This window comes from Zosterops lateralis, assembly GCF_965231275.1.
Source record: "Zosterops lateralis genome assembly, chromosome: 10".
Classification (NCBI taxonomy): domain Eukaryota; kingdom Metazoa; phylum Chordata; class Aves; order Passeriformes; family Zosteropidae; genus Zosterops; species Zosterops lateralis.
In genome coordinates, this window is record NC_139770.1 from 5,669,308 (window position 1) to 5,695,893 (window position 26,586).

The following is a 26,586-nucleotide window of genomic DNA, read 5'->3' on the forward strand; positions in this document are numbered from 1 at the left end:
CTATCCTGAGCCGTAATCCACTTAAAATACGTCACAATTTAGTGGTGACTTTTCCCATACCTGGAAATATTTAAACAGAGGCCCAAAGGAAGATTGAACAGAGTAAAGCAAATTGAATTTGGTTTAAGAATTCATCCCTTTTTGTCCTACATATCTAATTCATTTTTCTCAAATGCTGTTCATATTGTGTTGCATATTAATTGCATATTCTGTGTTCTTTTTTCATAATATACCACTGATAATAACAGAAAATTAAATTTTTAATTCCCAGTGATACCTTAATTTAATGTTCCAGCTACTTCCCTTCTTTAACTAATCTTCTGTCCTCTGAACAAATTTGATTAAAATCATTACATTTATTAAGAAGAAATGGGCTAAAATGTATCACTTTGGTCCCACAGGGTATTAAAAATTCCTTTCCTAAAGCATGTCTTTTGGTGGATGGCAAATTTTAGGCAAGGAAATGACTGATTAAAGTTCAGAAATCACTAGGATATTGAAAAGTGGAAGAAATTACTTGCTTTAGTTACTGCTTTCTCATTTTACAGGTAGGCTGTTCTTTCTTACTCTTGTCTCCTGATGCTCTAGTAATTATGAATTGGTGAGGTTTGGGATAGGATGTGAGACACAGAGGAGTGATTTCAGACTAGTGCTGTTTGTAGGGGACCTTGCAGGCTGGTGCTGAGGGAAACTCACCCTGCGCTCTGTTCCATTCTGTGCTGGGCTGAGCAGAGTCAGTGACAGGATCTTCAGGGTGCAGTGCAGCCTTTTGTGTTTGCACCAGACAAAAATCTGTTGTCTGTGTTTACATTTAGATGTCCTGTAATTTGTAACTTTGTGCTGATTTTGTTACTTTGGTTTGGATTAAGCTGTTAGTGGTTTAACCTTCTTACTTTTCTATTGAATGATGTGATTATCGTGGCCCATTTGATGTTATGCATATCTGTGTAATTAGGATGTTGTAATCTTCTTTCTAGGTCTCTGATATTGAGTTAATAATACCTCCTCAGGAAGTCTGATACAATATTGTTAACTGGTTGGGTAGGGAGGAGTTCACTTATCAGTGAACAGAATTTAAGCCTAAGTCCTTTTCCAAACCAGCATTATAACAAAATACTTTTGAAATACTTGCATTTATTTTTGTGGTTGTCCCTCTCAGTTCTCACTGTATGGCTGATTAACTGCATTCAAAACACGATTTGCTGCCTGTATAGTGACAGAACTTTTTTGAAAATGTGAGTTAATGAAATTTAATGCTGTCTGTGCTGGCTTTTTTGAGCACCCATTAAGTAGGTTAGCTGCTCACTTGTAAAGCTCTTTCAGCTGTGAATTAGAAAGCATCTGCCTTTACTGTATGCACTGTCTCACAGTCATTCTAATTTTCTCATATTCATTTTTAATTTTATCTCCTTCTGCTCCCTGGGCCTTAATTCTGAAAATTCATGATACTAATTTTATGATTCCACCACTTGGTACACCCTCCATTACCCCAGATTGTTCCAAGCCCTGTCGAAGCTGGCCTTGGATATGTCCAGGGATGGGAAGTGTCCATGGTTTCCCCCACCCTCACAGAAAGGAATTTTTTCCTAATGTCTAATCTAAATCTACTCCCTTTCAATTTGAAGAAGAAATATTGCAAACCAATAACATTTCTAGGTACTTCATTATCTTCCATATCAGACAATGAATTGATTGCAATGTTCCTTCATAATTATAGATTTATAGCCTGCTTACATACATTCTGAAAAACACTCCTTGACACTATGTGCTTTCATAATAAAAGCTTAGATATTTTTAGGTAGTGGGAAAACCAAGAGTACTTGGCGTAGTCCAGTGTAGGCCCCTATTTTTACAAGGTGTTATATAAACAGAAGAGAAATTCCATCATCCATAGAGCTGATTTTATAAGTGCACCAGGCAGGCAAAGGCTCTGAGCAGGAGCACAGAGGATACAGACCCACCTATGTTTTTCTGGCAGGCCCTTGCAAAGCCCCAGATGTCTGAATGGGAATTCATTGGGCAGTGATATAAATTAGTGAGGCTGCTATTGCATTATGTTAACATCAGGAGGCCTTTATTGAGAACCTGATCTCTACTGTGCTTTATTGCCAAGAATCATTCCATAAAAAGATACTTGTCCAAAATAACTCATATATTAGATTTGATAAGCTGCAGCAGGCTGATGAAAGTGATATTGTGAAGTGTTTTGTAGTGCAATGCAGTAGTAAGGTTATATAAACTAAATAAATTTATTTGAGGTTGCATAATAGATTTTAGGACTAGATCAACACCTGCGCCTGGCTTTTGTCCAAAGTAGTTTGTTTTGTAGTTCCTGACTGATGATTTTGAACAAATTTTATTTGAGTTTCAGGTAATTGATGAGTTTATAATGGAATCTGCACCTTTGAGGTTATAGCTGTTCAGTGTTAATGTGGTTTTGCAGGATAAATGTTGATAAGTGAAAAACATTGTTTTCTAGTATGAGGAATAGTGGAATTTTAAGGTCCCATTCTCATGTTTAGGAGAATCCTGTAAACCCTTAAGAAGCAGACTACATGCACCCAGTGCTCTGGAAAATGAGAATTGTGGTGTGTAAACACCAGCCAGGAAAGAATTAGCTTTCTGGAGATCTTTGTTAATGAGTGCACATGTGCTGAAAGATAATAAATGATTGTGTTTTTGATAGAGTTAGAAGAACCATCCAGATAAAGCTTTTATATTGTGGAACAGATGCATCAGGTTAGTTTTTTAGCTGGTTAATATGACATATTGATGTCATGAATTATGGTAGTTAATGACCTGAAGATTTTTCAGGGGCTTGCATTCTGTCTTTTTCAGAAAATTTGAAGGGAAAGCCAGAGGCTGTGTAATTAAAAGAGGCAAAACACTGATCTAAAAGGAAGGATGGAGTAGTCACATACAAGAATAACATTTTAGCCACACTGCCTTTGGAAAGATTCCATTCTGCTGCCAGTGGACTGGGGGAAGCACCTGGCTGCAGAGTGGGACTGGAGTGTGCACATGTAAGGGAATCTCACCTTACACCATCCTCTGCTCTCTTATCTGGGCAAGTGTGACAAATAATTCTGTGCACTCCTCAGCATTGACAGCTGAAACTTTTTGCTCAGATGCCTTGACAGGGCTTGTATTAAGCACCCAGGGCCATACACTCCATTAAGTTTTTGTGAAATGAACTGTCTGTTCTTGCTGTCTGGCTGATCCTGGCAGTGTTTGGGGGCTGGAATCCTCTCCAGTGAGCTCCTTCAGTCACCTGACAGGTCATGTTGGGATGGTTTTAGTTGGAGTCTTCAGGGCACAGAAGACTTGGAAAGACAGGATGGGGATGTTTTAAACAGTGGTCAAAGTGTAATGAGGAGGAAAACTAAGTTCTCTGAAATGGAAATAGACAAAAAGGTAATTTTTTTTCGGATATGCAGTCAGTGGCCATGTGGAAGGTGTGGAGGTATGGTGTATGTAGCACTCAAATCTCCTGATGGTGTTGCTCTGTGCACCACCCATGTTACTCCAGCTAAGATGGAAAACACCATGATTTTTAAACTTCGGATTTTCATTTTTTTATTGAAGAGAAATAATGATGGAGTTGAACTATACTGATAAATTCAAACATAGTCATTTATAGCCAAATGATAAATAGAACTGGAGCTTGATTATTGAACTCTTCATTAAATATATGGAAGAAATTGCAGAATGAGGTTCCCTTCCTTGGTATCTCTGCTGTGTCAGGGCGTTGTGGTTGAGCTCCTGCCTGTGGTGGATGCTACAGCATTACAGATTCTCCAGGAATGCAGGGGAATTACCTTGGCCTCTGGGTACATGGGTTAGTTCATCAGGGTCTCTCAGTGACTGTTGGAGACTTTTTAATTTCTGCTCCCTTTCCAAAGGTGAAGCATGAATAACACCTAATGTATTTAATTGCAGAACATCAATTTTTCTGTGATTTTTAGGAAAATGTTATTAAAGTCTGGATTTAAAGGCATTTTCTGCATTATATATACACTCGTGCAAGCACACCAGTTAGATATACTAGAGAGTTTACTGAATATTATACTAAAATCAATATACTTCTGAAATCTGGATTTGGTTTCAAAACAATTTCCCCATACAGTGTAAATTACAAAAACGGAAATAAGGATTTGGAAACTTCAGGAATTCAACTTGAAATGTCTGAGTTGCACATATGACTTAAATCAGTATTTCTTATTCACTGCATCATGTCTGGGCTATTCTACTCAGGCATTGCAAGAATTTAGAGCTTGGTGCATGTTAGCAGAAAAGCAGGAACACAGAGGTGAAACAAAAGTTGGAGTTTTAATGGAAATTCTGAGTTATTTCAGTTTCCTTATAAGTCTATCTGGTGTTGCTGCATTCATTCTTACATAATTAAGTAGCTTGTAGTGATACTATATATAAGAATTAATTAATTATATAATATATGTTAATATAAGATATTATTTACATTAGAGTTATACTCTTGTAAGCTGTGGTTCACACAAATCAGCCTTGAGGATGTGAAGACAATCAGTGTTTCACAATTTTCACCAGGAAAAAAAGTTGCTTTCACAGCTTTGTTAACACAACTATAAAGCTTTGTGCACCCTGTGCTAGATTTTGGCACAAAAATTCTCACCATAGGAGAATAGACAAATTTTTAACACTTTCCCTCCCTATGCTTCAGAGGTTGAAAAATGGAATTTGGCAGACTTAGAGTATAATATGTGGGTTAGAACATGCATCTCAGGCCACGTGTATGTGTTTGTTTAAAACGTTGGGAGTGATGGAAACAATTTATTTATGTGTGGAAAACCCACATACTGGATATTAAAAGAGAAGAGTCTTGGGAAAGTCTGAAAGAATAGAGAGCCACAGGCAAATAACTGGCTTAACACAAGGAAATGTGCACTGAAAAGGAGGGATTTAGCAAGTGAAGATGGGATTATCACATGAGGAGTTGCAGCTGGTTCAGGAGAAGAGCTGACACTGAAGCTGAGCCTGATTGTTCAGAGCCTGCCAGAGGAACAGGAGCAGAACTTCTTGGCTGAAGTTATGGATGAGTTTTGGTGGCAGCCCAGTGTGCAGTTGGGATGCCTTGTGTTTGGGGGCAGGCTGTGTGTTGTTTCCAGGATGTTCCTGCAGCTCCCAGACTGGATTCATTTGCAGTGTGTTTGTATTTGTTTGCAGCTCCCAGACTGGATTTATTTGCAGTGTAGCTCTGTCTGATGTGAGGGAGGCTCCAGCTACACCTCTGTGCCACCCAGGGGCTGCTGTGGCAGTGCTGGTGTGACACTGGTGACACCTGAGCCAGCAAAGGCTTTGCTCTGGGTGAGGGTAAATCAGGTGTGAGTTGGAGCCATAATTCACTGCAGATGCAGGTCCCAGTTCTGCACTGAAATCCGAGTGGGAGGAAGCTCCCTCACCCACGGCCATTTAGCCAAAATCCCATTTTAGGGACACTCCTGGGATGGAGAGGGAGCAAAGAGGGGTCTGTGTGGGTCCCTTCATCCCCCTGAGCATTAATTTATCCATTACATGCTTCTTGCCCTTCTTCTTTCATTTCTACTTCAAAACTATCTCTTTGGATGAGTGTGGGTGTGCAAATGAGGTTTTGATCTCCTTTGCTCTCTTCAGAAGTAACTTTTGATTTCAGATTTTGTAAAGCATATTCTGGTTCTCTCTTTGCTCTCTAACTTTTGATGCCAGATTTTGTAAAACTTGTTTTTGTTCATGCTGAGATACCTACCTGCCAATACCCTTCTTGAAAGAATATTTTCTTAACAATCCCTGATAAAGGAAATACCTATAAAAGGTATCACCTTACATCAGTGTAATTAGAACTCGGGTTAAGGGTGGAAAAACATACAAACCACTTTTAAACTTAGATTTCAAACCATGAAATGAAAAGACTTGAATTTCTTACTTTTGGCAGGGAGGGAGTTTTAACAGTAGTATAATACTCTGATCTTGAGGACAGAGATGCTTCATTCTAAATAGGAACCAGTGCTTCCCTGTTGAGTGTATAATTGGACTGTTTCAAAATAATTATTTTTTTGGCTATATTCTTAAATTGCACTATTCAGGCTCAGTTTTTTATTCTTCATAGAATTATGTTAATTTTTATTTTTGAAAGCAAGAGTCACATCACCTTTTTATACAGCCTCATGGATTTTGATGATAATTTTCATATGAAAATGGAGGCTGACTATTAAAACTCTGTTAATGAGTAAAAATTAGTTCATATTCCTAAACCATTGCTGAATTGCCAAGTGGTTTGTGATTTTTGGTAATGAAGGCTGGGTGCCACTGTGTGATCAAAGTCCAGGTGTTCAAAGCAAAGAAACCGGTGCATGGGACCAAGTGCTGCCTGCCTCTCATATATCCTCAGAAATGTCCCTAAGAAATCTTAATCCCAAAGAGATTGCCTTAAGTTTTGGTGTTTAAGAAGAGGGTCATGTATATTGCATGAGATACAGCTTTTTTGTGCTTCTCTTACTTATTTTTTAACCTTCCAGGTTCATATTTTAAACCTTGCAAGCATGAATCTGAGCTCTGAAAATACTATATAAAATCATATCACTCCATAAATTGGCGTCCAAGGAAAAATGACCTGTTATTGTGACAGAGCTGCTGAAATATTGAGGAGTTGATGGCTCTTTCCCTTTGGCATACCTTGCATTTAAAAATGAGGAAAAAAGAGAAGACAATGGGGACACTTGATGGGCAAGGTTTGAATTAGAGAGAAGTGTGATTCTTTTGTCAGTCTCTGTAACCTCGTAGTCTCATAAATTAACTGCTCTTAAGTACTAATGACTTAGGAAAGGCAGATGTTGTATCCAGCTGTTAAATGTTTTTTTAATGCTTCCCTTTTTTATAGAGACAGTTAATTCCAGGGTAAAGCCTAAAACCATTTCAGGGAAGAAATTTCTAATGTAGTCCTCAGATGACTAACAAGAGCAATAGTAGTATGTAAAAGCAGTATGAATATCTGATGTTAACTACTGATTTTGAGCCATCTCCCTGTCCAGAGCTGACAGAGGTGACTCTCTGATGGTGTAGGGGAAGGAGGAAAGGAAAGTTGGGGCTGGGGACACCCAGAGCTTTGCTGCCTTAGGCTCTCCAGCAGGAGAATTGAGCATTGTGTCATCTGGGCACCATAAAGTAAGAGGTGCACAGTTATCAGAGAGTGTCCAAAGGAGCCTGTGAAGGTGGTGAAGGGTTTGGAGGAGGAGCCAAACCAGGGGTGGCTGAGGTCACTTGGTCTGTTCATCCTGGAGACCCAGGTCAGACCTCATCAGGGACTGGAGCTTCCTCATGAGGGGAAGAGGAGGGGCAGACACTGATCCCTTTGCCCTGGGGATTGGTGACAGGACCTGAGGGAATGGCTGGAGCTGGGGCAGGGGAGGTTTAGGCTGGATATTAGGGAAGGGTTTTTCACCCAGAGGGTGGTTGGGCACTGGACAGGATGCCCAGGGAGGTGGTCACAGCCCCAAGCCTGACAGAGTTCAAGGAGTGTTTGGACCAGGCTCTCAGAAACATGGTGGGATTGTTGGGGTGTCCTGTGCAGGGCCAGGAGTTGGACTGTGTGATCCTTTAGGGTCCCTTCCAGCTCAGCACATTCTACGATTCTGTAATTGACTCAATTTCTCAGCTTGCAAGGTGTCTGAATGCTCTTTCTCTGTCTCACCAGTGTCTCATCCTCACCATGCTCACAGCTCTAAGCTCTTCCTGTTGCATCTGTTTCCTTTTACAGGTTGAAAGTTCTTAGATGGAGCTCTGAGCAGTGAAAGATGTCCCTGCCCTGGCAGGGAGCTTGGAATGAGATGAGCTTTAAAGTCTTTTCCAACCCAAACCATTATGTGGTTCTCTGACTGAAGGCATGGAAATGTATTATATTCAACTACAATGGAGCTATTACTGTAAAGAAATTATGCTTTTTTTTCACTTAGACATTTTTATTCTTTGGGCTGTTACTGATGGGCCGACAAAGAAAAAAAAGCTGCAAATCTTTGGTCTTAAGTTTAACCTGTGACAGATTACAGCCTGGCAGATTCAAAATCTTTATTTCAGTACCACGTAATTTTGTAACTAGTTTTAAGTACATTGCACAAACTTTATCACTAATAAAAACAAAGGTATGTTTTATGTTTTTACACTGCTTTCATCTCGTACTGGCTTCTTCCCATCCTAGTGTCACATCATCCACTTGACATATTTTCACAATACCCCTGTTATTTTTTAGTCTATGTCTTCTTTTATATTCCTCCTAATTGTGTCGGAAAGCAATCCTAAAAATGAGTTATTTTTACTCCATATGGAAGTTTGTGGGTATTCAGAAAGATTATATGAGGGTTTTAGTGCTCAGAATTAGCTGTGATCCTGTTCTTACTCAAATCCTCGCTGAGAAAACCAGTAAAATAACGTCAGAGGATTTTTATTTGTGTGGAATTACGTAATTTGTTTTGTAATTAAAATGAATACAGAAGCAGGGAACAAAAACCAAAACCCTTTTCATTAATTATTACACAGGAAAACAAAACATTTAATCTTTTAAAAACTTTTAGGCTGTGGGGGAGCATTGGGAATGATGCCATGTCAAATATTTATCCATCCCTTCCGGACAAAATGTTGTGTGAGGTAAGAAAGAAAATGCAGTTAGAACAGCAAAAAACATTTCTGGCCACATTACACATCGATCATTCTTACAGGGAGGAAAAAAAAATGTGCCCTGCATTACTTAAAGGTGCTGGGAAGTAGGATGGAGCCTAATTCTGTTACGGGAACAAATCATTTTGCCCTTCCTGTGGCAGGTCAGTGTTTTTGCAGCTGCTTTTTGTCCCTGAATATACTGGGCTTATGTGGCTGTCACTTGAAACTCAATGGTTACTAAAAGTTCAGTTTTGCATTTGTCACTCCTGAGAAAATGTAGAGCAGAGCTGAGCACAGGTTTCCTCTGCTGAGAAGGGACCTCTGAAAGATCCTCATGGGTGGAGGTGTTCTTTGATTGGAGGAGAAGTATGTTTCTGCCCTGCTGAATGGAGCAAATTATTGTTCAGTGTTTGAAAATAAAAAAAAAAATATGGGTTTGAATGATCAAGGCCTCGGTCTTGTGTATTTACCAGCAGCATGATTGAAATCGCATGGAAAGTGATTTCTGCCATCAAATTCTACATTTCTGCTGCTGTCCCATGTTCCTGGTAGTCTGAAGAGAGTAGTTAGGAATGTTTAGCATGCAGTGACCAACTTACCTGAGCTGTGCAAATGATCATTTTGGCTTGTGTCCTGTATTGCAGAGCTGATGTGAAAGCTGCTGTGCTGTCCCCAAGGACAGGTCTCATGGTCCTCCTGTCCATGGCAGTCCAAGTGTCTCAGCCTCCTCCTGACCTGGGATTTTAGCCTGCAACTTGCTTCAAGGAATAAAGGAATGAATACAAATGCAGCTTGGTTCTCCCTTGCCATAAATACGCTGGGCTGATTAATTCTCTTGACAGTTTCCTTATGCCACTGACCAAAATAACATTGCTCTTATCTGTGTCAGTTGTTTCATCAAGCTTATCTCATATCAGGCAGTTCAACTCTCCCCAAATGAAATATCCTTGGTGCTTATGATTGCACTCAGAATTACTTTTGCAAATCAGTTAGAAACAATGATCTGTTTACCCAGGGGTAAGGTGAAAATCTCCTGTACTTCTTTACATTTAAAAAAGGAAAAGTGAGATAAAATGGAGTATGCATTAACAAGTGACTTATAGCAAAAACTATCAGTCAGACTTCTGAGCTGTGTCTGCCCCTGTTATCAACTGCAGTAAAAGATTTGTGGATGAAAAGGAGGGTGTTTTATCCACCAGGTAAGTCAGGTTCACTGCTGATTTACACTGGGGGTCTGCTCGAGACCACCCACCCGGGAATGCTGAGGGGGTTGAGACCTTCTATAGACAGAGAGGAGCAGCCTCAATTCCCAAACCCTGGTCCTCATGGAATCCTGCTCTGCTGGGAGACATCCCTGCCCATGGTGGTGGAACTCAGTGAGCTCTAAGGACCCTTCCAACCAAACCATCAAGTTGTTTGTGCAGTGGAACACTTTCATTTGGAGGCAAACACTTCTGAAATGACGTTATACTAAATGTTACTGTGTGAATTATTTGCTTTGTGAATTTTTTCCCCCCAGTGACGTTAATCCAGTTTAGAGCATGTGAAACTTCTGTTAAATTGCAGCAGGTTTTACTTAGTTTGCTGTAAAAAAGTCTCATATCAGGAGGAAAGCAGGAGGCTGTGGAGGCTTTTTGGTCATGATAGTAACTCTTATTTAGCTGCAATGAGAAAAGCTCTTACGCAGTGCTTAATTTTGAGCACAATAGTCCTCGTGGTTGTCAGTGAAACTAAATACGAGTTATTCACCTGCTTAATGTCTAGTATACCTGGAGTGGTGTTTGTAAAGGATTGTGTAATTCCCAGGTTCATACAATTTTGTCCATACTTTTGTCACATCATCTATAATTGAGTATTAAAAATAGAATTTCTGATACACAGCAGGCTGGAAAAAATAGGCAAAAAAGTCATTGTCTAGGTCTGAGGAAACTTCTGTGAAAGCTCATGTTAAAAGCTGGAATATCAGAAAGGTTTTCCCTTGATTTCCTAAACCCTTTTCTATTTTCCTAGAACATGTTTCTCTGGGTGGGATCTGTTTTTCTATATGCAGTGGACTTCTGTGCCAGAATTTCTTTGTCTTGCTGAAGTGAAATCTTGTTTCACTGTGGTGGGACTGTGCTGTGCTGCTTGGCTTGTCTGCTTTTGTTAGCAATGTTCCTGATAAGATGCCTCTATTTCAACTGAAGAACAATGGTATTTGTGAGTATTTGTGCTGCTTTTTGGTGTCAAAACCACAACCATCACCAGACCACCCTTCCCTCTTGACAGGGAGAGTGAATTGTGTCCCGTTCCAGAAACAGACAAAAATGGTTATGGAATGTGGTTTGAGCCCCTTGTTACTTGCTAGCAACTGGCTGAAATAAAGCATGTAAAAAAACAAAAAAACAAAAACAAAACCAAACAACAACAACACAAAACAAACCCCCAAAACCCAGAAAAAAATAGTTCTGGTAATGTGGAATTCACACCATCTCTCAAAACTTAGATCTTATCTGGTTGACTGCTGCAGATGTACTGGTATGTACAAGATGTGCTTTATTCAGCTGTTGAATAATTAAGAACTTGCTGTAGGATGAGTTAAACGTTTTAAATTGCCTTGTGTCAAGGGAAATTCAAAGAACTGACCTATATGAAAAGGATTTGTGTGAAAGCCAAAACTTTGATAGAAATCTCTCAAAACACTCTCAAAATCTGCAAGTGTTCTCTGAATTGACTGGTTTCCTTAAGAGCACTGCTGAGTATTCACATGCTGTGAAGATGCAACAAAATGACTTTAGTTGTTCCTGAGTCGAAATTTTAAAGCAATTACAACATTAAAAACAAAAGAATAAACTCAACGCTCAAAAGAAAAACAAAAAAACAAAAAACAAACCTTTTTTAAGAAAAAAATATGTAAATCCAAGCAATTCTGAGAAGGCTTATAGGGTACAACTGGTTGTTCCTTAAGCCATGACCATAAACTTTGGCCTTTCAGTGTAACATTGCATCCTCATAAAAACAATTGACCTTGACAGTGCCTCATTAAGTCTGTTTAGACCATCAAGGGACTTTTAATTCTCTTGTGGTGATGGTGCTAACTGTGCTTTTCTCTGCTGCTGTGCAGTTCTTTGGAGGAGAACTATTTAAATTAAAGGTGTAATACTCATTTTACTGAGGAGTTGCATCAAAAATGCAGGAATGAAAGCACTGCCATGCTGATGGAGGGCTATATTGAAAGGCATCAAATAAAATTTGTATTGGAGGAACTGTCAGTGAGAAGGGTAATTAATCAAGATCCTTGCACAGCCTGGTTTCGATTTTTGTCTCTATTAGAATCCAATGAACATGACAATAGATGTATTCTTCTGATTAATGACCAATCTGTGCAATTGATCCAGCAGATTCAGTTACTGTGTATGATTGGCTTTCTGTCTATTAAAATACTGCTATTCATTTTCTATTCAAAGACCCAAATATCTGAGAACTTCTAAGATTTTTAAAGGCTTTGGAGAGGTAAGTGGTTTTGTATGTCTTAGTGACCACAGAACAATTAAAAAAAAAAATGAGGAAAAAAATCCAAGTGATTGTAGCCCCATGCAGGAAACCTTTTCCTTTTAGTGCTGCTAATGTTTGAGTGACCGTCCAACATTCCTGCTTCTCAGCAGAGTATTAGGCCAGAAGGTTGATTTCTACTCCCATAGACCACTCAGAGTATGCAGTTTTTTAAAATTTGAGGTCTCCGTATCTCCTTTCATCTCATAGGAAACAAATGGAATGTAATCCATTACACCTACAACTTTTTTTTTTTGCCAGTTTCCTGTTTAAATTACTTTTTCTGTTTTAATTTTCACATTAGCCTTCTCTTTGATATAATAATTGAGTCTTCTTCAGATTAAAAGGAAAAAAATCATTGAGAAACATGTTTCAGAGATTTAAAAAAGAGGTAACTTGTAAAATTGCATTATTTAATAAAACTCTGGATGATTTCTGGTAGGGTTTTGGCTCTTTAACATAGATAAAGATATCATAAAGATAGCTGTCAAAGAGGTGACAATGCCTGGAAGATTTTATAGGGTAAAGGGTCAAAACTCTGGCCTGTCCTTACAGAAGGACAGATCTGTTCTAGCTGCAATACTGATCATGCTGGAGTTCAGTAACTCATCTCCTTGAATGTAATTCACGTTTGTTAATGACCTGTAATCAGCCTGAACATAACTCCTTAGTGCCTGATTAGTAAAACGTTTAAACCTAAGAGAACATGGCATTAAGTGTGTTCTGCAGAGGGGCACAGGTGGGCAATGCTTTTTTGGATGGGGATGACTGGGAAGATTTCAAAGCAGAGAAGAGGATGCTCTTGGTGAGCATCATCACCTGTGCTTGTGCAAAAACAATGATCAGCCCAGGGGGTGGCACAGGAGAGGATCAAAACTCTTCATACCACAGGTAATTAGGAAGTAATTTGTTTAATTTAGATTTAGTAACGAAATCATGGTCATAAATAAAATCATTTCAGGGTGCTATAAGCCACCAGTGACTGGTTGGGTTATTTTCTAATTCTAATTTTGTATTGTACAGGAACTCAATATCAGGTTTGGTCAGTGTGCTTGTGCTCCTTGGTTTGTCAGTGTGGCATGTGAATATAGCAAACCCCTGCAAGAGATTTGGTGGGGGAGGTTGGATTGGATGACATCCAGAGGTCCCTTCCAACCTAAATGATTCTGTGATTCAAATCTATAAAAGAACCTTGCATATAGGAACACTAAAGTGGTTTTGGTGGGTTTTTGTTTGTTTTGGGGGATTTTTTTTTTTTTTTAATTTGTTTGTGGTTGGTTTGGTTTTGCTGCTTTAATAATTAGGTGAAGGAAATTATTTTTCTCTAGAGCTGCCTGTACAATAACCCTTGTGGTTTAATAAAGTGTAATTGGTCTGTGCATCTGTAGATAGTAGTAATCATTGTAACTTAGCCTAAGGAAGATGCATTTAGCCTTATGAGTGTTTTATTAATAGGGCAGCATTATTTAGGGTTGTTGGGAAAATCATTACTGAAATACAGTTGCCCTGGACATTAATATCATTAGAACAAAGAAATGCTTTCTGGTTGGTAGTGGAAGATGATCTGTGACAAAGGAAAACTTGACTTGCAGAGAAGAGAGTGCTGCAGGGTACAGTGTGCCTCTGCTGAAAGGCTGGGCAGTGGGAATGAACAAAACCCTGTGAATAATTGACTCCTGTATCCAGGGATACAGGAGCAGGGAAAGGAACAATGAAAGAGACATTTTGCAGTGACACTCTGACACTGATTTTCATAAATCTCCAGGTGTAGGTTGGTGAAATGTTTTATTTTGCACACCGGGAGTGCTGCTCTGTGTGCTCTGGCAGCACTGGATGTTTGTTGTGCTTGGTGATAAGGGAATGAATGCTGAGAGCTCAGGATTTAGCAGGGGAAGTGGTGGGTACCACACAAGGGACAGTGTTGATTCTGGTCCTGCTTTAGAGTTTTAGAGTAGCATCAATTTACTGTCTCATTGGGCTGAATCTTCCTGGTGTGTTACACTAATGCAACTTGTAGCTGCCTGATGGATAGATGGAACCAGACATATCTCCCAAGTCTCCATTCTGCCACTTGAAAACTTAAAGTGTAAAAATTTATGGCTGACTTGCCCAACTGGTGCCATTGTGGGGCATTCAATTACGGATCTATGAGGCTGGCTGGGTATTTTTCATTTTCTAAACTTCCATCCAATTATTCATTCCGGCACAGATTCAAAGTGTGGTGTTCTGGAAATTGTGTGTCCCTGCTCTCTTAAACCCTGTTGAACTGCTGCTAAGAAGCCTCAAGGGGAATAAAAAAATAACTGAACTGAGTCAGATCGCTCAGGCAGTGTTACCTGCTGCCACCTGCTCACAGGATGATGAGAACTTTGGGTAATGCCTGCTGATTTAATGATGATCGTTTTCTATATGGTCATCAAAACAACTGGTAAATTTTGTGTTACGGTACTGCCAGGTTTTCTGCATGTATTAAAGTTACCTGAATTTGTGGTGATTTGTTGGACATTTCAACAACACAGCATTGGGTTTCTAGTTTGGGAGTGTTTCAGTGGCTGCTTGGCTTTTCTCTGCTTCTTGCCCAGGGCTGTGAAATCCAGGTGTGCTGGTTGGGCAGTGGGGGACAGGACTAGAACTGAAAGAGAATGGAGCCATTGGGGTCAGCAGGACTGAGTGCCCAGTACAGTGCTTTTCAAGTCTAAACAGGTTAAAACTGTTGGTAGGTTTAACGTTATGGCTTCCTTGAACCCCACATGTTATTTCTAAACGTTTAAGATCTTCTTTTTATGTCATAGGATATAAGCACCCTGCTTTTCTCCCTGCTGCTGAAACTGGAACTTTTTACCAGATAGATAATGATTAACTTGGGTGCTATTTGTACACAGGGGAGGAAACACCTGACACACTGCCAGCTTTGCTTTGGCTGCCCAGGAAAACCAGGCAAAATCTTGGGAGAGAAAACCAGTTGGTCACTGACAGGAGCCCATGTCTGAGGGTTCACCCAAATTTAAAAGAAAGCCCCTGCTACTGTGCTCAGGGGACCTTCCTCCAGGCAGAGGGTGAGGAGAGAGTGTCAGAGCACTTGTTTGGCATCTGGCAGGCAGATGTGGGACCCTGGTGGGAAAAGCTCTTTAAGGAGGCAGCAGGAGGGACTTTTCCTGCTTTCTACATAGAACTGAGTCTTAGTTTGTATTTTAATTGACTCAGTATCCTCTGAAATATATAGAAAGGACATTGCATGGCCATACTGGTCAGTCTGCAGGTGTGATGTTTGCAAAGGTTTATCTGGAGTCTCTTTATGCAGTGTCCCATCTGTATGTCTCTCTCAGTATTTTGTACGGAGGACATGCAATTACAAAGCCTGCTGTGGGCTGGGAATTCCAAACCTTGTCACCACTCCTGGGGATAAGACCTGTGTTCTACAGGGGCAGGGACAGCAGCTCAGGGCTCTGCAATGCACCTGGCCAGATTTTTGGGAGGTGTGCAAGTCCCCAGCACAGCTCCCTGCCCATACTCGGGAGTGGTGCATGGGGCTGCCCGGCTGGGCTATGAACAGGTCCTGCGAGACCATTCCAGACTCCCATTTGTCCCACACTGCTAAATAGTGGTTTGTGTGTCACCAAATGCATGAGGAACCTCACAGGGGTTGCTGGTGAGGGTTGTGAGCCTCTCTAGGGGCTCTAATGAAGGCATATTATTTTCCAGCTAAAACTTGGTTATTTTTTTCCTTCAGTATCTCTGCTATTAAGTAATACTGGTGTGAGGTGGTGTAGATGGATGTACCCTGTGTCTCTCTAAATCTATCTCTAATCTTGTCTAAAACCATATGCTTGGCAGCTTAAGAGCCATAAGTAGAGGATGCAAATGTGAAACATCAGGGATGTTTATGTGGAGGGCTAAGGCGTGATTCATACTGAAATAATTTTATGTTGTGTATTCCTAGCTAAATATTAGCAGAATTCATATGACTACCAGAACTTCATAATGTGTGAAAACTGTGACAAAACCACTTGAGATGCACTTTAGTTACATCTGAAGAAAAAGGTTAGAGAAGACTCATACCTCACTGTAAGAAATAAAATGCACAATTCAGTAAATGTATTTTAAGGATATAAAAAGAATAAGCAAAAGCAAACAAAACCCATTAGAAGTAGTTGAAAAAATGTTTTGTACTTGTTTATTGTGTGGATGTTCTTTGTTTAGAATTATCTACATTTATTTCCTCATTTAGTCCCTTAATTTTGCCCTTTCAGAAGTTTTCTTCTAGAATGGCCTAGAAAACTTTCTTGCAAGGCTTTTCTTTTTCCTTGAAAGCCAAGCACTTGCCATTCTTCCCCTTAAGCAGATTTTTGCTTAGTTGCAATGTAACTTAGAGCAGCGTTGGAGCATAGTTTATGGCAGGGAAAACAAGTACAGAGCAGTTACTGAGGAAGCCATCTATGGCAGGCAAAATTAATGGGTTTCACTTCAGTCATGGCTTAATTAATATGCAGATTTCTTCTTGTACTCTTCTCAAAGCAAGTGGGCATTGTACAGACAGCCATCGGTTATTCCATTTTTTTCTTTTTTTTAACCAATTTCATGTTCTTCCTTAATCCATGTTGCCTTGCATTCTTTTAAAAATACAGTACATATATGCATAAATTAATATAAACACATATTAGTTAACAGAAGCCAAATTTTTTCTGCTTACCTTGCTTGGTGTGGCACTCTGGGATGTTTTATAGTGGGTGTACAAGGCAAGCCTGGCACTGCTTCCCTCAGTGTGAGGATTTGGCTGCACTTGGAGCTGTGTTTTATGTCACTTGAAAGTGATATTAGTTAATTATTTCTATGGGTTTTTTTTTCCCAAATGGTAAAATAATGTCAGTGCTGTTCCCAAATAGCAACAAACTCGGTAATTAAAAAAAAAAAAAAAAAAAAAAAAAAAAAAAAAAAAAAAAAAGGTGGGGGGGAGGGTGACAAATTTGTTTCTGAGAGAGAGGAAAAGTCATGTCAGGTGATATAGGTGATATAGAGTGGGTCAGACAGCTATGTAATTACAGGCATGGAAAGACAAAAAATATTTGCAATAAATTTATTTGTATTTATGGGCTATCTGTAATTCAGAATTAATAAGAAGCTTCTCTTACTTTTATAAAAGGAAGAGTGACTTGCATCAGCTGTCTCTATCTCCTGTATTATCTTTCCCAGTGTTGCCATTCCTGCTAATCTTTTTTGTCAATGCTTTCCCAGCTCCCATAAATCTCTCTCTCCCTCTTTTTTTTTTTTTTTTTTTGGGCTTGCTTGAAGCTGAGAGAGGTAGACTAATATCCTTCTCCCAGAGGTTTACTTCTGGCTGGTTCTGCTGCAGGCTAGAGGTTAGAGATGGAGCCTTCTTGATGTATCTGTAGTTTTTCTTTGAGATGATTAGTGCTTGAGTTGGCTGAAAGTATGAATCCCAAACTTCCTTTAAAGTAAAGCCGGGGCTAAATGGTGGTTGATGACTTAAGGCTGTTTTTGTTCTGTAGCTGGTGGAAACCTGAAAAAATTGATGTTTATGACTTGAATTTCCTTTCTTTTCCGTGTGAGCTTTCTGTACAAGCAGCAGATTATGAAAACATACATTTTAAAAAGCAGTGAAATGGTTTTAAATGGCTCCTACAGTGTTTCTTTGTTAAAGACAAACTATCTTTATATGTTTATAAAGTCTTTTGCAAGCAGAGAGCGATGTGTGATTCTTTGGGTTTTTTCTCTGCAAGAGAGCTAAGCAAGCTTTTTGTTCAAATGAAAAGATTGCTCTTGAAATCTGTTTAAAGATAAAATCAGAAGTAACTCTAACGTGCTAGCTAAATTTTGTAGGACTGTTTGCCACTCTTAAAAGTGTGCTACAGAGACACACACATAGAAATAGGAGAAGAAAGTGGTAAAGAAATGGGGAATGTAAAGCTGGAGGCTTTCTTATTAGCTAAAGTGGAAAAATAGAAGTCCCAATTTTTGTCCTTTTTCTTCAGATTTTTATCTTCGCCCCTAAAACCAGAATTTCTAAACAAGAAGCCACACTGGGCAGCTGACAGACGGCAGCAGCTTGGGAAGTTTGCACTGAAGCAAGAAAATCCTTTCCTATATCATACACTGCTGTGATCTCTGTATTAAAAAAATAATAAAAAAAATCTCATTCTTTGAACATTTGTGTGATAATCTGGAATATAATATGCTGAGATTCATGTGGTTTGTGTTTTGTGGGTTTTATTTCTGGGTTGGTTTTTTTTTTATTTTATTTTTATTTTTATTTTTTTTTGTTTGTTTGTTTTCATTTTGGCTTTTTTTTTTTTCTCCCTCAGTACCCAGTACTTCCCAGTTTCTGTATTCAGCACCAGCTTTCAAAGCAGTGTAAGTAGAAACAGAACTTCAGGGGCTTTACAAGTGCACACAGTATTTGCTTTACGGATGGACAAAGAAGAATTTGCTATGTTGACGAATGAATCTCGAATTTCCTGAGTTAGCTGTAAAGATGTGTATGGCGTGACTCGGACTAAGGATGTTCTAACAAGTTGGACTGACTGGTGTGAATGTTTTTTTGTGATGGCTCCACTAAGTTCAGCATCTTTGCATTATTTATAGCCATCTGCTTGATGTGTTGAAGGCTCTGGCTCAATTAGATTACCTTTTAGCAGGAACAGCTCTCAGGAGCAGTGCAAACAGGCATGTGTCTGGCTGCTGCACAATAAATAAGAAAGTAAATAGAGTCCAGCAGTGTCTTCCTGCAGGGCTCTTTAACTGCTTTACTTATGGAGTAAAAAGGACACATAATGGGAATATTTCAGGACAAAATATGTGATGACCTTCACTCCTTCAGTGAGAAAAAAGGGTGTTAAGGAGTGGAATTATCCATGTATTTGCAATGGATTGCAGAAAAGCCCAAAACCAATCCACCAATGAGTAACAAATGCCTCTGAGCTGTTGAACTTCCAAAAATCTGAATTTCTGCTTTTTAGGATGGAGTTATTTATAAAACTTAACTGGGGGAGATGTAGAAGTGATATCTAAAAAAGTATTTTAAAAGACCAGCCAAGAATGATGGGAAATCTCAACATACTGTGACCACAGGAAGTCCTTCAGTCCTATTTCAGTCTGTTTCTAACAGCAGCACTGGGAGAACAGTATTCCTCTTCTGCATGATCTGGTTTGGAGGAAAAATTCTTCTCTCAAATGAGTCATTTCACTGTGGAAATATGGGAGGAGTGGGGGATACTGCATTGACTCCCTCTTAATTGTGGGTGGAGAAAGGAAAAGAACGTCCCAGATGCTTTTAGAGAACTGTGAGCTGTAAACAAGGCTGTGCAGCCCTAGAATTTTCCTGTGTGCTCAGTAATCAGGGTGAGATTGAGAGGCAAAACAGTCTTTGAGCTTTTCTGCTTTACATAGCAGGAGTGAAAGTGAAAAGATGACCAGGATCTTCTGGAGATCAGCAGGGATGTAAGATCAAGGACAGCTCAAGCATTTATTCATCCTTGCTAAATAAACCTGTATCAGTAATGCACAATGAGAATGTTAATTAAGAGACGTGAATGGATGGTGACAGTGTTGGTATGGAGGAGAAGTGCTGAGGAATAGGCTTGTAAGCTTGTAAGCTTTTTATTGTGTTCCCACCAAAAACCTGCTCTTGGATATAGGAATGCCTGTGTCAGCCATTCCTGAGAGCCAGCACCTCAAGGGTGATGTGAAAACTTTGAGTTCCATGGTCAGAGGTGAAAATTGCTCTGGGAAAACTGTGGAATCTTAGTGGAAATGCACAGGTCAGTATAGTACTAATTTTTAATTTTTTTTTCTGTTGAATTTAACTTTTCTTAACTGCTCAAGAGAATTGTATACTAGGAGTCAGCATCATTAACATTGAGACAATGGAGTGATTTCAGTCGTTGGGAGCTTTTTTGCATCTTGATTAGTGTTTGTTGATGGGGAAAATCAGGAAGGATGTGGAATGCTGCCTTCACAGAGGTGAGGAGTAGCTGTCCACTGTAAGGACCATGACTGACTGGAGAACACATATCAGTAACACTTGTAATTATGTAATTTGGGTTTTAGCATCTGCCTCTTCCTTAATTGGACAAATTGCAACCAATACAAATGATTATGACAATGGCAGTAATTACGGATTGATAAATTAGAGGAACAAAGATGGTGCAAATAATTTGTTCTCCCCCCTAAATCATCTGGGTCTGCAGTCATATAGCAACGCTGCCATTTCTTCATCCTCTGGAAGTTGTTTTTCACTTTCAAGCTGCTTCTTGATATTTTTAAATCAACCAGTTATTATCTTAGCATGACATTTGGCCTGCAGTTCCCAGCTAGGGATGGAAAAGGCTATCATTGGGACTCTCTGCACAAAATAGCTGGGCAGAACATTTCTGTACACAGAGACTGTTATTCTCACCTTTTGAAGAGCAATTTCTTTGATGACTTGGAGAATATTTGACCTTCAAAGTAAAAGCTGCAGGCAGGACAATGTGCCTTTGTAGTAGTTGTGTAGAGGGTTGAATTCTGTGTGCGTGTCTTCCCTTGTTAGTTTGGAGAATAATCTCTTCACTTTTCTGTAAATTGCGGTGATCGTTGTTGAACTGGTTGGTCCCATTCAGGCTCAGAACTGAATTACCAATAGTTGAGAACAGGTAATATTTAAGAAAACATCTCTTCTTGAAAAGCTCATGGAATTCTTAAAAGCCTCTCCAGATTTATATGAGAATATCAGATTTCTTCTATTTTCTATGTAAGTGATTTTCTGTTTTCTGTGTAAGTGGTTTTCTTTTTACCCTGAGAAAAAAAACCTCTCTTGTTGTCTCTCAGCTTCAGGCTAAAGGACAAAAGCATGTGATGTTTGGATAAAAAACCTGTCCCCAAAGTACCTGCACCCCAAACACCTGCAGGCCTTTGCACACTTGCCAACTGGCAAAAACATGTAACCTTTCCTGGGTTTGAGGATGACTTGGGAGGCTGCTCAGTAGAGAGGTCAGAGCAGATCTTGAGCTCTTTTAGAACTGTTCTCTTTTATTTTTATACCATCAGAGGAGCTTCAAGAATGACGTCAAGGGAATATATATATACACACACACACACATTTTTTAAGTTTAATCTGGAACTTATGCTTCTAACTTCTTGAGCAAATTTTAAAAAAAATTTGCACTAATTTTTTTAAAACTTGCATGTGTTCTGGAATTCTTTGTAGCACAAATGAGCATTGCCAGCAATTGAAGATCCCACAGTTAGCAAAGAAGGAATTTTTTGCCTGTTGAAAAGATTTTTTTCACTAACATTCAAAGATTTTGCTGAAAGAATAAATATTTAAACTTAGCTCTGGCCACTGTTCTGTCAACTGTTGAGATTATTGATGTGTTCTCTAATTTTGACCAGAAAAATCCAATACATGGGACTGAATACAGAACTCAAATGTTGCTTGTGCACACCAAGGGGTGAGGTCTGATTACATAGTGAGGCAATAACTGGTTTCTTATTCGGGACCATAGTAGTTTCTAAAAAGAGCTATTTCTGTTGAGGCTTGAGAATATTGATTACAAAAAGTGAGGGCAGAAAGTCCATGCTAAGTAGTGATTGGTTATTGTGAAACACTTGTCTGTATTAATATCTACTGTGTTCAGGTAATATCTCCAGTTTAATACTGAGGCTAAAATTTCAAATTTAATCAAAATTATTCAGTTCATCTTAGCATTGCCTTTTCTGTCTGAATACTGTTTTCTAACAAATAATGTAAATTTGGTTAGTGATTTTTCCAAAATCAGTGAAGTTTTGCTAGATTTGTATCATCATAAATAAACATATTTCCCTCTCCATTCTATTAGACTCTTTCATTCATCATAATGTACTTTTTCACCTTTCCGTTTCTGTTTTCCCAACTTGATATATCTGTAGGAGACTGGGGCAAGAGGCTCAAAGCTGCATTTTATGGAACCTGTGTCTGGCTTGCTGTGACACGTGGATACTCCTGTGTGGACAAGGAGCTGAATTAGTTCTGTGTATTATTTGTATTGCTTTATGGAGCACTGCTGCACTCTGTGGACAAACAGAGTGGATAATCTGGTGTCTGTTAATGCTCTGTGGGTTTTGATCTGCTGCTCACTTAATGCAGAAAACCCTTCAGCTCTGCTTTTCATTGTGGGGAATAAATGGATCAAGCTTATCAACAGGTTAGAGGAGCTGACCTTTGTAGCAGCTAGGTAAGAAATTCCTGAAAAGCACTGCTGGTTTTACCCAGTCCCTCCTGAATCGTTTCATGATTTATTTCTATTTCCAGTAAATTAGGTATAACCAGAGGACCACAAACACTTGTTAAAGAGTGCTGGGATCATTCCCCTCTGCTCACATATGGACTTGATGAGAGTCCAATATTCCAAAGTGCTGTATGTGCTCCTTTGGATGGAGGGGATTCTTGTTAGCTTCTATGGGATCAGGGACATAGGAGCAGGTAACCACACACAGTTGTTTCTTGCTAAATAAAAACGTGTAAATTCTTCCCTAGTACAGAAAAATCCATTTTCCTGTGGCCTTGTCTTTGAAAATGACACTTCACAGAGGATTTTGCTGGGTAGATACTCCATGCTGTAAACTCAGCTTAAAACTCTGAGCAATAGTGTCTTTCACAGGCACTAAGTTAGCAGGTGAAGTTGTGACTACCAGAGTGGAGGAGAAAGAAGATGAGCTTCTGAGAAAAGAGAACTGTTTATTTAGGACTATTTGAATTGTTTATAGAATCACAGAATGTGCTGAGTTGGAAAGGCCCCACAAGGATTGCAGAGTCCAACTCTTGGCCCTGCACAGACACCCCAACAATCCCACCCTGTACCTGGGAGTATTTGCCAAACACTCCTTGAGCTCTGTCAGGCTCGGGGCTGTGACCCCTTCCCTGGGAGCCTGTCCCAGTGTCCATCCACCCTCTGGGGAAAGAACCTTTTCCCAAAATCCACCCTGAACCTCCCCTGCCTCAGCTCCATGCCATTCCCTTGGGTTCTGTCACCTTTCACCAGAGAGCAGAGATCAGTGTCTGCTCCTCTGCTTCCCCTTGTGAAGAAGCTGCAGACTGTGTTTAGTTAGAGAAGACACAATTCACAAGTAAGACAATAATAACATTTCTTGAGGATTACTTGCTTAGAATAATTTTTAAGGCTTTTGTTTTGCCGTGTCTTTTTTTTTTCAAGCAAGACATCATTTAATTTGTAAAACACTAGGATGGTATTTACAGAACAAAGTCTCTTAACCTGAAGTCTGGTGATATATTGGTATTTAAAGCAGTGATAATGCTGTTAGTGAGGAGCTTTAATTGCATGATTATAGGCCAACAAAATTAGGCACAGCGACGTGCAGTCATGATAACCCAGTGATATGCTAAATTTATAGATAAGACTTCCTTTCTCTGCATCCCCATACTGTCAATATACAAAAATGTTCCTAAAAGCTTCTACTTCAGGGAATTTGGTGCTTGCTCCTGCACACTGCCTTCCCAGCCAGTTTGGTGACAAGCTGTTATGGATTTCAGCACATTGATAAGGCTCAGTGTCTCAAGGATGGTTATTCACCTGATGCCCATGGGAAAATCCCTCTCCACGTGCAAGTTTCTTACCTTCAAAATGCTAATCTTGGAGGATACTGTGTGAATTCCATCAGGAGTCCAAGGTATACCAGGGTTATTTTATGGGATCCCAGCTGTACCTGCAGAGTTGGCTTCACTCATGAGCTGCACTGGGAACCCTCCCAGCCATCTGTTTTGCAACCCATTTTGAAAAAACACCATAGCAAAGCACTCAGATTGCCTGTTAATGGAAGACTGAAGTTTATGATGACAGGTCAGCTTGTAAACATGGATTTACTGTTCTCTTTTACTGTGTGTCTATGCAAATCTATAGCTACATGCTGTAAACTGAGACCTCCTATGAAATTCTACATGCAAATCAGACATTATTCTGTGTTATTGTGATGGGGGGTGTTTTGGGATGTGATCTTTGGGATTCATGAGTTCCCAGGAGGTGTCTGTGACAGGAAGAGTACTGATTATAACTACCCTTTTTCTTCAGTGAAGTGTTACACAGTCCATGGCACCGACTGCTCCAGAGCAACATCCTCGTTTCGTGCAGGGACGAGGCAAAATGTGTCTTATTACTGAGAGTGTGCTCAGCAGCACAGTTGGGAATGATTAAATGCAGCTCAGAGCAACATCTTTGCTCATGACACAGTGATTCAGCACTTCATGTTTCTGAGGAAGGAACAGGACTGCAGCCATCCCCTAATTGCTGTCAGCTTCGTGTACAACCAGTGTTTTCTGCTTGGGTCCTGTGCTTTGTCCATCCTCTGCACTTTCATTCTCCCAGTTAAACCATGGCAAGTTTGCCTGCAGAGGTGTTACACCCTGGAGATAACAGTTGAATAACATCATTCATTAAAACAAAACAAAACAACCTATATGGTCTCTGCTGCTTTTCATTTTGAAATAGGAAAATGATCTTGGCACAGGGCATTTCCTGGGGATTAATGACTGGCTGGGGTTAATGGCCCTTGGCTGCGCTGTGGGCCATCAACTCCTCCCTGCTGGTCATTAATCTGCAGGAAATGCCCTGTGCCAAGATCATTATTGTTGTATTTGGGTTCTTTGAGAGCTGAATTCGGGAACCCACACTGCTCTAATGTCTCAGAGCCTGCTGGGTGTTCTTACATTTAGGCCCTGCACAGATTTTTTTTTTTCCTCCCTGAGCTTATCTGAAGTTTCCAAACGTTTCTCTTAATGGAAAGTGTCTGTAACGCTTGAGGTCCTTTAAAAATACTTCACTGAGCAGCAAGCAAGGTAATGGTAAACTCTGTGGTGAAAGTAAAAGTTCTGTGTAGTGAAAATTTTTGGAAAGAGTGTGGACTTGGGGGCAGTCTGTGCCTTTCAGCCTGGGCTGGAGCAACAGGCAGAGCATTGGACCTGGTATGGGAACCTGACAGGCTGCACAAGCTGTAGACCCTTTCTTAAAGCAAAGATGGTTCCTATTTTTAAGAGAATTTTGCTCCACTAGGAGATTAAGAAAAAGAAGAGAGAAACTGATTTTCTCTTCTGCCACCTGCCAATGGTGTGCATGAAGTGGGGTTCATTCTTCCCAAATGATTTTGAGTTCAGTATGCACAACTTTTTAATAGAGACTTTATGATGTCTTGTACTCCATACTGAATTTGGTTTAGGGTTGAATACAAAATTACAGAATTAAAAAAAACCCAAACCTTCAAGTTGGTCAGTTTAGTGTTGTGGCCTGGAAGGGGCAACTCATGTCTATTGGCATATTTCTTTAGTAAAAAAAATAAAGATCAAACCACACAAAACCACCATTCCCACCCACATGCCAGCTACTGGCCTATTGATGAAACTATTTGATCATATTAGACCATATTAGAAGTAAGGTTATGAAGAAGTGAAGCTCATGCAGCAAGTAGTAAATGCAGCTTCGAGGGACTCAGCTGGTGAGTAAAGTTGCTGCTGTGCATTCATCTGACATTCTTAGATGTCTGTTTTTATGTCAGTGAATTAATGAATTCACTGAAAAGAGTAAAAAAATCAATGTTGTGCCCTGAATTTTTTTTTTCTTCTTCTTGAATGCTTTTTTCCCTTTCTCCTTCCTTTCTCCCTGTCACTCAGACATGTCTGTGAAGTGTCCTGTTCTTTCCTTCAGAGGCTTTGCAAACAGGCAGCCTGTTGCTGTCCTCCTCCCCACCCTCAGATGTACCACGCTGTAAAGCTGCCTTGGGTCAACAGGAAACCTTCAAAATGTTCATTTCAGCTCTTGAAAATGCCACCACTGTGCATGAGATTTGAAAAGAGCTGTGAGCTTAGTAGAGACTGTCACATCTCTGTAGACCTTTTTGATGGATTTAGTAGAATTTCAGCAAGGAGAGGGAGAGATGTTTCATCAGGAAAAAAGGTCCTGGCTCAGGTCTACATCAAGACTTTTAGAGATCTTCAGATTAAGTGTGAGATTTGGATTTTTAGGATGAAAGTATATATTCATAACCCAGTTCTTGTGTCTGCAAGTCAAGGATTATTTCTACTGTTGTAGAGAAGGAACACTCTGAAGTCATTCTCTATAGTCATGATTATGAACTGTCAGTCTGAAAGTTTTACCTAGAGAATGTGATATGACAAGAAATAAGGATTACTAATATTTTATAAGTAAACAATACTATTATAGCAGCATTTTTGTTCCAGATGGAATGGTAATTCCTACTCTGACAATAAGCCTGTAACAAAGAGAAGACAGCTTGCCATTTCTAGCTTTCCATGTGCTTTTTAAAAATAGATTTTCATGTTCTGTCACTTACCCACTGAATATGAGACGATGTAGGTAAGTCAGGAAGTTGATATTGTTGTCGATGCATTTGAGA

At 39.6% G+C, this 26,586-nt stretch overlaps 1 protein-coding gene and 1 long non-coding RNA gene across 8 annotated transcripts in view; one reads left to right on the forward strand and one right to left on the reverse strand.

The window, feature by feature from the left end:
• NAALADL2 (N-acetylated alpha-linked acidic dipeptidase like 2) overlaps positions 1-26,586 on the forward strand; it is a 423,667-nt gene that overhangs the window by 40,016 nt on the left and 357,065 nt on the right. The gene's annotated exons all lie outside the window — the stretch shown is intronic.
• LOC310913363 lies at positions 8,583-17,092 on the reverse strand. Its single transcript, XR_014590797.1, has 4 exons — positions 16,883-17,092; positions 14,672-14,824; positions 9,261-9,419; positions 8,583-9,040 (listed from the first exon to the last, which is right to left on the reverse strand). It is a non-coding gene; the product is annotated as an uncharacterized lncRNA (long non-coding RNA).